The following is an 11,581-nucleotide window of genomic DNA, read 5'->3' as shown; positions in this document are numbered from 1 at the left end:
ATCCAAATTTCTCTCAAGACTGGTTGAATCAATTCACAATTTCCCTAACAGTTCATTAGTGTCTCAATTTTTCCACATCCTATCCAACTTTTGTCATTTTCCTTTCTTATCATAATAGCTAAGTTGATAGAAGTGAGGTGATACCTTAGAGTTGTTTTAATTTGCATTTCTCAAATTCATAGTGATTTTTCTTTTTTATGAAATTTTATTTTTACCTATTTCATAAAAATATGGAACCCTTCATGTATTTGTGTGTCATGCTTGTGCAAGAGCCGTGCTAATATTCTCTTTATCATTCCAGTTTTTGTATATGTGCTGTCAAAGTGCTAGATCACTTTTTTCCACAAATCAATAAATAACTTTGATCACTTCACCTGAAAACTTCCTCTTTGGATCCTTTGATCATTCATCAATTAGTATCATCCTACTCTCTCTCTCCTTTAACCCTGCCCATTCTGAAAAGTGTTGTTTCTGACCAATGCCTCTACCAATTTGTCCTACCTTCTATCATCCTCGCCCCTTTTCATATCCAACTTCCTCTCCTTCATTCCTGTAGAGTAAGATAGATTTCTCTCCCCATCATAGGGAAGAGCCAACTGACTTCATTTCTTAAGAAATCTTTGTTTGCAGATTAAAACAAAGAACTTGTCTCCAGCCTGCCCATCTTTACCAAAGTCAAAAGATGTAGAAAAAAAGAGGGAAGATTCCACACATGTCTCAGCCTGAGGTTGGGGGGGGTATAGTTTGAACTTCAGCCCCAAAATGAAGTTCTCTTTTTGGCTTCAAATAATTTTTTCTTTAAAATAAATTTTAATCAATTTAGCTATGAATCAAAAGGTTGTTTTGGGGCAAGAAAGGGATAAAAACTAATAACTTTCTACATGGAGGAAAAGCCCTCCTATAGGAGGTACATTCAGGTGGTACAGTAGGAAGAGTGAGGGGTTAGGAGGAAGGACCTCTACTTGCCTCAGTCTTCTGGAGTTAAGGAAATGGTAAATCACAACAGTACTTCTGTCAAGAAAATATATAGACTGGCTTGGTATCATATGGTCCGTGGGGCCACAGAGTCAGACATGAATGAATTGCAACATAAATTATCTCACAAGTGATATAAAGCTAGAATTTATAGCTAATACTGGGTGGCATAAAACAAGGTTTTTAAAATATCTCAACAGGCTAGAAGAGTCAATCACCCAATGTTATTACATAATAAAATAATTTTTTTTACATAATAATACATATATGGCCCAGATCAAAGATTGGAATAAATAAAGAACTTCACTTGGGGTTATCAAACTGCAGGATGCATGAAGATTGGATTCCAAAGTGAATCTGCCAAAGAGCAGTGGGAGCTAACATGGCTTCTCAGACTCCCAGGTGCCATCTCCTTATGAAGCCTCTACAACTGAGAAATCAAGCTGATAGAAAAATCTAACTTCAAGAATTATGTTTAAAGTCAGCTTCGGATACATATCAGCTGTGTGATCCTGGGCAAGTTGATTAGCATTTTATAGGCATAATTTCATTATCTGTAAAATGGGGATAATAATATCACCTATGATCATTGTGAGAACCAAATGGGAAAATATATGGAAAGTGCTTTATAAATATCAGATGAGGCTCCCTAGTTCTAACAACAATAACAGCTATTATAATCATTATATTCTACTTGTTAATGGTTTCCTCATTCAAATTATTATGTGTTTGCTTAAGTGTTTAGATACAGGACTTCCCCTTTCTTATCTCCCACACCTGTAGAGTAAGGCTCAGGACTATTTTTTTTTCTTTTGAATTTTGTCCTTTTAAAAAAATTCAAAGACATTTTGTTTTCCCAATTATACATAATAATTTTCAACATATGTTTTCTGAAATTATAAGATCCAAACCATCTCCCTTCTTCCTTTCCCTTACCTACTCAGAGATTGTATGACCTTTGATCTGGGCCATATATGTATTATTATGTAAAACATACTTTTATACGGGTCATTTTTGTAGGAGCACAATCATGTAAAACCAAAACCCCAGAATAAAACTGTAAATACACTGATGTGAAAGATAGTATGCTTTGATGTACATCTGGTCCCAACAGTTCTTTCTCTGGTAATGGATAGCAATTCTTTGTCATAAGTCCTTCAGGATTGCCCTAGATCATTGTATTGCTGAGAGTAGTCAAGTTTTCACAGTTGATTATTGTCCAGTATTACTGTTCTTGTATACAATGTTCTCCTTGTACTGCTTATTTCACTCTGCATCAGTTCAGGTAGATCTTTTCCAGTTTTTTCTGAAATCATCCTGCTTATAATTTCTTACAGCACAATAGTATTCCATCACCAACATATGCTACAATTTGTTTACTCATTTCCCAATTGATGGACATTCCCTCAGTTTCCAATTCTTTGCCACCATAAAAAGATCTGCTATAAATATTTTTGTACAAGTAAATCCTTCTACTCTACCTTTTTTTTTAAAAAAAAAAATTTCTTTGTGATATAGACTCAGGAGTAGTATTACAGGATCAAAGGGTATACAGCTTTTATAGCCTTTGGGGCAGTTTCAAATTGCTCTCTGGGAACTGGACCAGTTCACAACTCTACCAACATTATATTCATGTCCCAATTTGCTATATCTCCTCCAACATTTATCACTTTACTGACATACCAACCAATCTGAAAGATATGAGAAGATACCTCAGTATTTTGATTTGTATTTCTCTAATAAAGAGGGATTTAGAACATTCTTTTCATATGATTATTGATAGCTTTGGTTCCTTCAACTGAAAAATTGCTTGTTCATGTCTTTTGACCAAATGTCATCTAGGGAATAGCTTTTATTCCTTTAAATTTGACTTAGTACTCTACATATATGAGAAATGAGATCTTTATCAGAGAAATGTGTTATAAAAATTTTCCTCCAGTTTTTTGTTTCCCTTCTAATTCTTGTTTTTTTTGGATTTGTTTGTACAAAACCTATATAATAAATATAATATGATATAATGTAATGTGATGTAATATAAAATAATATAATGTGATATGATATGATATGATATATATAACAAAAATTATAAATTTTGCATCTTATAATACTCTGTATCTTTTGCTTGATCATAAATTCTTCTCTTCTCCCTAATAAACAAGTAAATTATTCTGTGTTCTCCTAATTTACTTATGGTATCATGTTTTATATCTAAATAATATACCCATTTTGACCTTATCTTGATAGAGGTATGAGATATTGGCCCAAACCTAGTTTCTGCCATACTGTTTTCCAATTCTCCCAGCAGTTTTTGTCAAAGAGTGAGTTCTTATTCCAAAAGCTGGCATCTTTGGGCTGATCAGACACTAGATTGCTGAGGTCATTTACCCCACATATTGTGTATATAATCTCTTCTATTGATCGACCATTCTATTTCTTATGCAGTAGCAGGTGGTTTTGATTACTACTTCAGAGAACAGTCGTGATCTCATACTGCTGTGTCCTTTACTTTTTTGACTCACCAGAACATTTCGGGTTGCTCCTGGTAACAGTTAATCTCTGATTGTTTAATCACCTTTACATAGAGAGCTTGAATGATAGTATGTAAGCTTCCTGAGACCTGACTCTGCTTTTGATCTTTTCATTGTAGGCACAAACAGTGCCGAATGCCTAGCACATTCTTCATAAATGCCCAGGCCAAATACAATCTGCCCATGCTCATTCTTATTAAATTCAGGATTTCACCATTCTTTTGGGTCTCTGACTCCCTACATATTTCCAGACTGTTGGTAGCTGATCTGGTGGAAGCCTGGCCACTCACTGAGTGTTCCCCTCATTTCCTGAAGGAATCGGCTCTTCCCAGCCAGTAAGGGTCTTTTTGTTCCCTCCCTGATTCTCTGGGTTTGCTCGGCCTGCTGGAATTCCCTCACTGAGGAGAGCCAATGAGCCATTTCTAACTGGCCTCTTTTACAGAAGGTTTCTCTAGTTCTCTCAGTGGGGACTCCCTGACTTCTGTGGGAGGAATTATGAACACTAATTTCCCCTCTCTTGCTATGCCACAGTCTGCCAGGTTCCTTCTGTCACCATGACAACCAGCTTAGAGACCTTTTCATGTCCTCTCTAATTAAAAGAAAGTGATGCCATCCTTTCGATACAAAGATGCCCCCGTATGATGACATTTCCCCTGTTGGGGTGATGGGCTTGCTTGGAGTTTTTTCATTCTCTTACCTTTTCTCCCTTGTGAACAATGGCATACTCTTTAATGATGGTCTCTCGCCAGTAAGGTAAAGTCCGGGTCCGTGAAGCTGAGCAAAACTAACTGGCCCATTTGGGAACTGAACAAGGACCATGTTCTGATTAGTTCTATGCTCTACCCAGCTCAGAAGAACATGAGGCAAACAGATTGGGTGAGCCAGCTCATTTCAGGGATTAAAAGGCTTGTTAGCTGTCTACTCAACCATCAGACCTGCAGCATCCCACCAAATCCCGGTTGCGTGCATGGCTCTGCTGGGGTCAGTTGCTGGCTATTGGGATTAACACCTGGTGATTGTAGTGCTGATCCTTAATTACTTTTCATTCTGGTTTAATAGCTGTCATCATTAGGAAAGAGCCCCTCGCTTAGGTTTTCCAATTACTTAGCAGCTCCCACTACCTAGAACTGAGGATCCTGCAATTTGATTTTATAATTAGTTATTATTTTCCCATATCCACTTTCAAATGAATGAAGATTAATAATTCCTTTAGTCATCCTTCAATTTTTCCTTTGGTGTTGTGATTTTCATGGGACCAAACTGGGAGCATGACAGTTTCCCTCACAAACACACCCCATCAGAAATGATTCTGTGTTGGATATGTGACCTTCTCATTGAACTTCCTGGCTTAAGCAGGATACAGGATGGGACTTTTATTCTGCCTTTCCTGAATTCTTTTTTTTTTAACTCTTAACTTCTGTGTATTGGCTCCTAGGTAGAAGAGTGGTAAGGGTGGGCCATGGGGGTCAAGTGACTTGCCCAGGGTCACACAGCTGGGAAGTGTCTGAGGCCGGATTTGAACCTAGGACCCTTCCATCTCTAGGCCAGACTCTCAATCCACTGAGCTACCCAGCTGCCCCCTTTCCTGAATTCTTGAATTCAGGTTCTTGGCACCCTGGAAGCAACAAGGAGAGAAGACATATATTCAATTAGAGGAGAGTAGAACTAATTTCTGGGGCTTGTAAATCCTGTTATTAACTACAGAATGGAGGAGAAAGAATATCACTTGCTAAAACATTTAGGCATTTACGCAGTTTTTAATAGATTATCTGCTATTAACAGTAATCAGAATTACTCATATATATTCTCCATGTACTTGTAATGGAGCAAACTTCTTAACTTCTATTATAAGAATATCCTGATGGATGGGAATGGGGGAGGGCAGGGAAATGGGTAGAAGGGGAGAAAAAATAATGGTTCACTTAAAACAGATCACTGGTTTTGCCTTCATCTTTACCTTTTAGATAACCAGCTAGGTGGTGCAAAGCATAGGATATTTGGAATTGGGAAGACCTGGGTTCAAATTCCAACTTAATTATTAGTTATGTTAACCTGAGAAAGTTACTTGATATATCTCACCTTCGGTTTTTTCATTCATACAAATTGGGGTAATAGTAGCATTTCTCTTACAGGATTGTAGATAAAATGAGATAACGTGAAAATTCCTTTGTAAACTTTGAAGTGCTATATAAATAGAATTGTTTTAAAATCTCCTCTCATAAAAGACTCCCTGTGATACCTCATGGCATTTTGAACAGGTCCTGGATTTTTGGATTATGCCAACAGAGAAATGTTTTACTCATCTGGGAGGCTTTTGGCAATGATTGTAGGCACCAAATGTGTCTACTGTATGAGGAAGAGCCCATCTATGAAGAAAAATGGGGCTCCTAACTGGTAGCTTGGGGACCAGCTGAGAGGTGTTTTGGTCATATGCATGAATCAGAAAAATACAAAGAACTCATAAGTCCTGCATTGCCCTTTTATACTTGCACGTTGGTGCTAATAGAGTGGCAGTAAAAGAGTCAAGAGCACCAGGGATCTCAAAGTATTTGGACTTCTTTCAAAAAAGCAATTTAACCGTGGGTACTTGATGTAAGGGCTTTGTCCAAGGACTATCCAACAGAGAATCAGTGGAGGAATTGTACTACTAACATATTGATGGTCTCCAAGTTGAAACAGGTACCCTCAAATCAAACAAAGATTAAGCAAGTTGCATCTAAGTTAAAAAAAGATTCTCTCATGACCTTTGGAGATGTCAAGGAAGACATTGCAGATGTGTTTGTTACCTTGTAGGTTTATTGGCAATAGAAAGTATTGTTTTTAGGGGCTTTGGATTGTTTTATCTGGAAGGACTTGGGACAAGCTTAAGCAAAAAGACCATTAAGAAGATCATCGTAAGGTGCAAGTCACAACCACTCTCGCTTCAGTTTGCTCATTTTAACAGTAAGGATGATAATAGTACGAAACCTCAAAGGGTTGTTGTGAGGGTCAAATGAGATATAGATATAGATAAAGTGTTTTGCACACCTTAAGGAACTGTGTAAAGAATGATGATGATTATCATAGATGCTGTGTGTTGATATCATTTGCAGAGAATAAGGCAGTAAGAATTTCTATGGAGACTGTTTAAAGGTTTCTCTAAATGAGAAAAATCTATACTTTCATTCTTGGTGCCATTTATGGAAAGGTAAGTGCAGGGGATGGTATGAAGAACAACTGTTGGTCCATCTGAAAGAGGGCAAAATCTGAAAGTGTGATGGGAAATTTCTCACCTGCACATCATTACTACTTTCTATAAAGAAGTGCCTTACAGTTGTTGTGTATGATGAAAAACAAGTATTATCATACAAAATGGAGTTTCCTGAAAAGAAAGGAAACAGGAATCCATTCGGGAATAATTCTATAATTATTTCTGTAGAGATATCAATAGAAACTTATTTTCTTGAAATAAATATTAAAAAAAACACATTGGATAGGATCTGTAGCAGCAGCCCAAGGGACACCTGACCATGGATGTAAGTCATGCTGAGAGAAGGGATGAGCCTGCCCTTTGTTATGTTTGTAATAACAGGGATGTTTGGGAAGTTGATGGACTGGCCTGAACTAGGAGCCTGTGAGACTCACTTCTCCCCCACAAACAGGCTTGATTGAGTGTGTGTGTGGGTAAGGTACTCCTTGCTCTCAAACCCTTCCCCCACAGCAGTTGGTTTTCAGTTGAATATGGAAGCAGGCCAGTGTGTCTTCAGACAGGACCCAGCAAAGCAAATCTCTAATGATGTTCACTTTCTCCACTTATATTCTTCACAGGTCTGATTGAGGGACCAAGGGGAAGCTTGATCTCTTGATGTTAAGGACTGAGAAGGATCCGACTTCTTAGGCTGGCAACTGACAGGAACCAAGCTTAATGGCAGTAGTGAGTATACCCAAAAAACACCCAGGAACGGCTATTAAAAGATGGAATTTATATCGCTAAAAGAAGGAAGGGATAGGCAATGAGGGAGTAACTAGGATTTGGATAAGATCTGGGAAACCCTGAAGTGTGAGGTAGGAACTGCCCCTCCTTCTCAGGATGGAGTGGCAGACTTAATATCTAACTGACCCTCTAAGCTTATAATAATCACTTCTAATATCTAAATAACTAAATAACTATTATATTGATGCTGGAAAGGTCTAATCCTACTAGACAGGCAAACTCCTGAGTAGAAATCAAAATGGCTTTTGCCACTATGGCCACCAAGGCAAACCCCAAACCAGGAACAATGAGCAGAGAGACCTGCGCCCCTCAACCCCCAGGAATCAACAGACTCACTCCTTTCCAACTGTCCCCTCACCCAGAGTTCTCCAGGGGGGGGTCCCCTGGAATTCTGGGTGAAGCTTGACCCTATATCCTGCAGGAATTCCATCATGCCATTTTCATAATACACATTACCTCTAGGGAAGTTGCTAATAGAGATAGGACCAGGGTGATAAGATCCTTAACTTGGCAATTGCCCTTTTTGGCATGGAAAGTCCCATCTGCTACATGATGTTTATGGTTCTAGAGTATGCTGTGGATTTAATAGAGCAAAAATTCAAGTCAATATCACTTTAGAAGAATGGATAAAGATCATAAGCACACGGCATTTCATCATTGTCTGTCCAGCTTGATCTGTTGAAGCCAGTTACTGATTGATGAAGGGAAGAGGAGGACTGGCCAATGAGCCCAGTCTTTAGGGGCACTTGGAGAGCAGGTTCTGCGTAATACAATCTCCACTTACTCAATATTGGTTGACTGATGAAGGCTTTCCATATACCTCTTATTGACCTTATTAATATTCTCTTTCACATGTTCTACACCATAGTCATCATGGATTCTTACTTTATTCTAATTGCACTCTTTTCTCTCCTATCTCTACACATGTGCACAGGCTATTTTTCCATGCCAGGAATATGTTTCCTCTACATCTCTTCTTGTTTCAACTTCTCTATACTTTTGAGTCTTCTTGAGTTGCTGAGTCTTCAGAGAAATCTTTCTGTATCTCCCTAGCAAGAAGTGACCCCTCCACCAATGTTTTATCCCTTCTCTATTTGACCTGACCTATGCACTTCCATTACTATGTGTATTGTAGGTACTTGCACATGTGCCTTTTTCCCAGTAGAAGATAAACTCTTGGTGGGGAGGGATGGTCACTCTTTTGTATCGATATTTCCAGTGCTTAGCCCAGTGCTTGAGGTATTTTAGAGAGTGGATAAGTACTTTTGCATTATTTCATGGGTCTCATTGGCCAAACAATGAATCACTTGATATCTAACCATTCTCTGAAGTTGGTGTGGCTACTCCAGAGACAGCTGAAACTACTCCCAGGTCCTTGGTCCTAATAAGCTCTTAAGTTGATGTTTGGGTTCTGGTCCTGGTAGAGCATTTGAGAAGGATATTGGTATGCTTAAATCTGTCCAGAGGATGGTGATGACTAGGACAATGGAGGGGCTCAAGTTCATGTCCCATGAGGAGCAGTTGTAGGAAATGGGAAGGTTTAAATACAAGAAGCTTGGGGTGGGAAGATATGCCTCTAAATATTTGAAAAGCTACATGATAGAAGAAAGATGAGCCTTGTCCTGCCCCGAGGCTCATGCTGGAGTAGTGGGTAACAGCTGCAATGAGGTAAAATCTAGACTGTATGGCAGGAAATCTTATTAAAAAACTGCACGGATGAAATGGGCTGCTCAGGAGATGGTGAGTTCCTTCTCACGGAAGGGTTTTTCTTCTCTCCATACTCCCTCAGTTGATGATTTCTTCGGCTCTCTGTTCAATTTACATAGATCTGCAGATGATTCTTATAGATATATACAAATAGATAAACATATATCTGAATATATTTAATAATATATAATAATAATATTGTAAATTAAGTAATATAACATAATATAATATAAATAATAATATAAAAATAATAAATATCATCTGAACAGTACCATAAATTGGTTTTAGATTTTGTAAGGAAACATAAACCCCAAAAGGTTGCTGATTCAGAATGTGCTGACTCTAAGCTCTTATAGAAGCTAAAATATCATGAATCCATTGAGGGCATGCTGGACTCAATATTGATGACAACATATTAATATGGTACATTTATAGGTTACATACCAGTGCTGGAAAGACCTTTACTTATTACTTTATCTGATGACTCAGTTGTGGAAAAAATTTTTTTGCCTCTTTGGATTTGATTTGATAACATATAGAGAACTAATAGAATGTCTAGAAGCCAAAGGGTTACCCAGCTCCTAGAAGCAATATTTAGATTTCTATCTTGAGCTATGGATATTATCATCTTACTGCATTCTAAATTAAATCCCTTGTTTCCAATAAAGACCCTATTCTGATATACAGGTCAAGTTTGAATGGGACAAAACACATTTACTTTTAAAAAAAGTTTGTACAAAGATATTTTATTTTCCCAATTACATGTAATAACAATCCTCAACATGTTTTCCAAAATTATCCAAATTATCTCCAGCCTTCTCTTTCCTCCCTGCTGTTGGATATGGCGAGCAATTTGATCTGGGTTATACATGGAATATGATGTAAAACATGGGGCAGCTGGGTAGCTCAGTGGAGTGAGAGTCAGGCCTAGAGACAGGAGGTCCTAGCTTCAAACCCGGCCTCAGCCACTTCCCAGCTGTGTGACCCTGGGCAAGTCACTTGACCCCCATGGCCCACCCTTACCAATCTTCCACCTATGAGACAATACACTGAAGTACAAGGATTTAAAAAAAAAAACATGCTTCCGTATCAGTGATTAGTGTAAGAGAATATTCATATAAAACCAAAATCAAAACAAAATAATAAATAAACTAATATGCAACATAGTATTCTTTCCACTGCATCTGACTTCAACAGTTCTTTCTCTGGAGGTAGAGAGCAGTCTTTGTCATGAGCACTTCAGAATTGTCCTAGATCATTGTATTGCAGAGAGTAGCTAAGTCTTTCACAACTGATCATTATACAATATTGCTGTTACTGTGTACAATGTTTTCCTGTTTCTCCTTATTTTGCTCTGCATCAGTTCATGTCCATTTCTCCAGCTTTTTCTGAAATCGTCATGTTCATCATTCTTTGTAGCACAACAGAATTCCATCATTAACATATACCACAATTTCTTCAGCCATTCCCAATTGAGGGACATTCCCTCAATTTCTAGTTCTTTGTCACCAGAAAAAAGTTGACAGCACACTTTCAGAGCTGGACTTTAGATGCAGAAAGATGCTATGATTATTCAGTGGAGTTCATCAGATTTGGGGAACTACCACCTGGAGTTGAGGCTGTTGGGTTCCACAGTCAGAGAAGTCTTTGTAAAAAATATTCCAAAACTGACAAATCTCTACACAATGAAAAAAACTAGAATGTTCTCATAAAATATTTGCTACGGTGATATATCCAAGCCTGAAGAAAGAGAAATGTTTTTGAAAAGTGGTATTAAAATAATTTTTTTCTCAAATCTTAAAAATGGAAAGGTCTATTAGAGTCTAAAGATGAAGAATGATGTTGATGGTTGTGAGGAGCCCGAATGTGTCAAGGTTTAATATGATGAGTCCATCAAAGACACCAGTGAAAAGACCCCAGTCATTCCATATTGAGATTGTGTTTTATGTACTTTGAAAAGGCTTTTTCTCTTTCCCTAAAATAAGATAGGTGTGTGGTGACCTTTGAAAATGCTAATTGTTGATGACATAAAAACTTTTTTTTAGTTAAATTAATTTAAATTAAGTTAAATTAAATTAAAAAATTTTAAATCCTCTCCTTCCCTTTCATTTTCCCTCCTATTCCCTCCAAAGTGGTAAGATGATTAATATTGTTGGTGAAGAGGACTGTGATTTGAATGACAATGATGCACATGACCACAAAATCATTGCTAAGTCATTGTTGTTTTCACAAATTCAGAGAATTAAACTTTTTAATGGGATATTTAGGTATATACATACATATTACATCCATATATATATACATATATATATCCACATACATACACACATATCTATATTACCATATACACATACACATAGACCTAATTCTAGCCTCTCTTCTGACCTGCAATTCAATG

The 11,581-nt window shown here is 37.5% G+C and overlaps 1 non-coding gene and 1 pseudogene across 1 annotated transcript; one reads left to right on the top strand and one right to left on the bottom strand.

The window, feature by feature from the left end:
• Positions 1-224: 224 nt before the first annotated feature.
• LOC123250868 lies at positions 225-335 on the bottom strand. The gene has a single exon (XR_006506483.1). It is a non-coding gene; the product is annotated as a U6 spliceosomal RNA (small nuclear RNA).
• An 8,857-nt stretch (positions 336-9,192) lies between these two features.
• Positions 9,193-11,228, top strand: LOC123249334 (annotated as a pseudogene).
• Positions 11,229-11,581: the final 353 nt, after the last annotated feature.

Source organism: Gracilinanus agilis, chromosome 5 (genome assembly GCF_016433145.1).
Source record: "Gracilinanus agilis isolate LMUSP501 chromosome 5, AgileGrace, whole genome shotgun sequence".
Classification (NCBI taxonomy): domain Eukaryota; kingdom Metazoa; phylum Chordata; class Mammalia; order Didelphimorphia; family Didelphidae; genus Gracilinanus; species Gracilinanus agilis.
This window is presented reverse-complemented; position numbering and strand designations above follow the sequence as displayed.